Genomic DNA, 4,668 nt, shown 5'->3' on the forward strand with positions numbered 1-4,668 from the left:
CTAAGAATTATGTGGGACTCTATCAACAGAAATAACCTATGAGTGACTGGAGTACCAGAACAGGGGAGGATAACAGAAAATACAGAGAAAACTGTTCAAGATTTGTTGGCAGAAAACTTTCCTGATATCGTGAAAGATGAGAAGATAGCTATCCAAGATGCTCATCGAACCCCACATAAGGCAGATGTGAAAAGAAAGTCACCAAGACATATAATCAAACTTGCCAAAACCAAAGATAAAGAGAAAATTTTAAGAGTGGCTAGGGATAAATGAAAAGTCATCTACAAAGAAGAGTCAATAAAAATAAGCTCAGACTACTCAGTAGAAACCATGCAGGCAAGAAGGCAATGGGATGACATATATAAAGCCCTGAAGAAAAAAAATTGCCATCCAAAAATTATATACCAAGCAAAACTGTCTCTCAAATAGGATGGTGAAATTAGGACTTTTCCAGATAAACAGAAGTTTAGCAAATTTGCAAAAACCAAACCAAAATTACAAGAAATACTAAAGGGAGTCATCCGGTTAAAAAATCAGTAACATCAGATAACAACCCACCACTAGAACACAGGACACAGCAACCAGATATTAACCCAGATAGAGAAGTCACAAAAATAAATCAAAGCTAAAACACCAAAAATAGGGAAAAAGAGATGTCAATATGTAAAAGGTGACAACATTACAACAAAAAAGAGGGACTATAAAATGTAGTCATAGATTTTTCGTATGGAAAGGAAATCAAAGCAATAAAAAAAATAAAAGACTAGTTTAAACTTAGAAAAGTAGGGGTAAATATTAAGGTAACCACAAAGGAAACTAACAATCCTATACATCAAAATAAAAAACAAGGAAAACATTAAGACTCAGCAAATACAAAATCAACATACAGAAAAACGACTCAGCACAGAAAATTAAGTGGAACAAAGAAACTGTCAACAACACACAAATAAGACATCAAAATGACAGCACTAAACTCATACCTATCAATAATTATGCTGAATGTTAATGGACTAAATCGACCAATAAAGAGACAGAGAGTGGAAGAATGAATTAAAAAAATACGATTTGTCTATATGCTGCCTACAAGAGACACACCTTAGACTTAAAGACACAAACTAAAACTCAAGAGATGTAAAAAATATATCAAGCAAATAACACTCAAAAAAGAGCAGGAGTGGCAATATTAATCTCTGACAAAATAGACTTTAAAGTAAAGTCCACCACAAAGGATAAGGAAGGACACTATATAACGATTAAAGGGTCAATACACCAAGAGGACATAACTATAATAAATATTTATGCACCCAGTGACAGGGCTCCAAAATACATAAAACCAACTAATAACGTTGAAAAGAGGGAGAGAGAGCTCCACAATAATAGTAGAAGACTTCAACACACCAGTTTTGGTGCAGAACAGAACATCCAGAAAGAAGCTCAACAAAGACACAGAAGATCTAAATGCCACAATCAACCAACTTGATCTCATAGACATATACCGAACACTCCACCCAACAGCAGCCAAGTTCACCTTTTTTCCCAATGCACATGGAACATTCTCCAGAATGGACCACATATTAGGTCTTAAAGTAAGCCTCCACAGAATCCTAAGCATTAATTACAAAGCATCTTTCCTGACCATAGAGCCATAAAAGTAGAAATGAATAACAGAAAAAGGAAGGAAAAAATATCAAACACATGGAAACTGAACAACACCTTGCTTAAAAACTACTGGGTTATAGAAGAAATTAAGGATAGAGTAAACAAATTCATAGAATCAAATGAGAATGAAAACACATCCTACCAGAACCTTTGGGATAGAGCAAAAGCAGGGCTCAGAGGTCAGTTTATAGCAATAAATGTAGGCATCCAAAAAGAAAAAAAGTGCCAAAATCAAAACATTAACCCTACAACTGGAACAAGTAGACAGTGAGCAGCAAAAGAAGCCCTCAGGTGCCAGAAGAAAGGAAATAATAAGAATTAGAGCATAATTAAATGAAATAGAGACTAGAAAAACAATTGAAAGCATTAATAAGAGCAAAAGCTGGTTCTTTGAAAAGATCAACTAAATCGATAAACCATTAGCCAAACTGACAAAAGAAAAACCAGAGAGGAAGCAAACAACCCATGTAAGAAATGAGATGTGTGATATCACAACAGACCTAACTGAAATTAAAAGAATCATAACAGAATACTATGAAAAATTGTACTCTAAGAAATTTGAAAACCTAGAGGAAATGGACAAATTTCTAGAAACTCACTACCTACCTATCATGGATTGAATTGTATTCCCCAAAAATATCTGTCAGCTTGGCTGGGTCATTGTGTACCAATGTGTATAATTGTGTACCATTTTGTAATCTGATGTGGTTTCCTTATATGTTGTAAATTCAATCACTATGATCTAACAAGATGTATCAGCAGCAGTTATACTGATGAGGTATACAAGATTGGATAGTGTCTTAAGCCAATCTCTTTTGAGACATAAAAGAGAGATGCCAGCAGAGACACACGGAAACCTCATACCACCAAGAAAGCAGTGCTGAGAGCAGAGCGGGTCCTTTGGACCTGAGGTTCCTGGGCAAAGAAGCTCCCAGACCAAAGAAAGATTGATGACACGGACCTTCCTCCAGAGCTGACAGAGAAAGCGTTCCCCTGGAGCTGATATCCTGAATTTGGACTTGTAGCCCACTAGACTGTGAGAGAATAAATTTCTCTACATTGAAGCTATCCACTTGTGGTATTTCTGTTATAGCAGCACTAGATGACTAAGACACTACCTAAACTAACACAAACAGGGGTAGAACAACTAAATAAACCCTAAAACAAAAGAAGAGATTGAAAAGGTAATTTAAAAACTCCCAACAACAACAACAAAAAATCCCTGGCCCAGATGGTTTCACTGGAGAATTCTACCAAACTTTCAGAGAAGAGTTAACACCACTACTACTAAAGGTATTTCAGAGCATAGAAAAGGATGGAATACTCTCAAACTCATTCTATGAAGCCAGCATAACCCTGAGACCAAATCCAGGTAAAGACCCACAAAAAAAGAAAATTACAGACCAATATCCCTCATGAACAATGACACAAAAATCCTCAGCAAAATTCTAGCCAATAGAATTCAACAACATAACAAAAAAACTAATTCATCACGATCAAGTGGGATTTATACCAGGTATGCAGGGGTGGTTCAACATTATAAAAACAATCGATGTAATTCATCATATCACATAAATAAAAGACAAGAACTGCATGATCTTATCAATTGATGCAGAAAAGGCATTTGACAAAGTCCAACATAATTCATGATAAAAACTCTCAGCAAAATAGCAACAGAAGGGAAATTCCTCAACATAATTAAGGACATTTATACAAAGCCAGCAGCCAACATCACCCTAAATGAAGAGAGTTTGAAAGCATTCCCCTTGAGAACAGGAACTAGACAAGGATGCCTTTTACCACCACTCTTATTCATCACTGTGCAGAGAGAAATTAGGCTAGAAAAAGAAATAAAAGGCACCCAAATTGGTAAGGAAGAAGTCAGAGTATCTCTATTTGCAGACGATATGATCTTATACACAGAAAACCCCAAAGAATCCACAAGAAAACTACTGGAACTAATAGAAGACTTCAGCAAAGTATCAGGATACAAGATTAACATAAAAAAATCAGTTGGATTCCTCTACATCAACAAAGAGATCTTTGAAGAGGAAATCACCAAATCAATACCATTTACGATAGCTCCCAAGAAGATAAAATACTTAGGAATAAATCTAACCAGAGACATAAAAGACCTACACAATGAAACCTACAAGACACTACTTAAGAAACCAAAAGAGACCTGCATAAGTGGAAAAACATACCTTGCTCATGGATAGGAAGATTCAACATTGTGAAAATGTCAATTCCACCCAAAGCAATCTACAGATACAATGCAATCCCAATCTAAATTCTGTCATTTTTTAATGAGATGGAGAACAAGTCACCGACTTCATATGGAAAGGAAAGAGACCCCAGATAAGTAAAGCATTACTCAAGAAGAAGAACAAAGTGGGAGGCCTCACACTACCTGATTTTAGAACCTATTATACTGCCACAGTAGTCAAAATAGACTGGTACTGGTACAACAACAGATACATAGATCAATGAAACAGAATTGAGAATCCAGACTTATATTTACCCACCTATGAGCAGCTGGTATTTGACAAGGTCCAAAGTCTGTTAATTGGGGAAAAGACAGTCTCTTTAACAAATGGTGCTGGCATAACTGGATATCCATCTGCAAAAAAATGAAACAAGACCCACACATCACACCATCCACAAAAACTAATTCAAAATGGATCAAAGACCTAAATATAAAACCAAAAACAATAAAGATCATGGAAGTAAAATAGGGACAATGCTAGGAGCCCTAAAAAAGGAATAAACAGAATACAAACTATAAGTAACAATGCACAAACACCAGAAGAGAAACTAGATAACTAGGATCTCCTAAAAATCAAACACTTAATGCTCATCAAAAGACTTCATCGAAAGAGTGAAAAGAATACTTACACACTGGGAAAAAATTTTGGGCTATGACAAATCTGGTCAGCATCTAATGTCTAAAATCTACAAGATAGCAAAAAGATGGAAACAACCTTGGCGCCCATCAACGGATGAATGGAT

At 35.7% G+C, this 4,668-nt stretch overlaps 1 long non-coding RNA gene across 1 annotated transcript in view; it reads right to left on the reverse strand.

Moving 5' to 3' along the window:
- The window catches only part of LOC111821556 (uncharacterized), a 13,907-nt gene extending 9,673 nt beyond the window's left edge, over positions 1-4,234 (reverse strand). Inside the window, exon 1 of the long non-coding RNA XR_002824933.1 lies at positions 4,185-4,234. This is a non-coding gene — a long non-coding RNA (uncharacterized LOC111821556). The remainder of the gene's footprint in view (positions 1-4,184) is intronic.
- Positions 4,235-4,668: the final 434 nt, after the last annotated feature.

This window comes from Trichechus manatus, unplaced genomic scaffold (assembly GCF_000243295.1).
Source record: "Trichechus manatus latirostris isolate Lorelei unplaced genomic scaffold, TriManLat1.0 scaffold00089, whole genome shotgun sequence".
Lineage (NCBI taxonomy): Eukaryota > Metazoa > Chordata > Mammalia > Sirenia > Trichechidae > Trichechus > Trichechus manatus.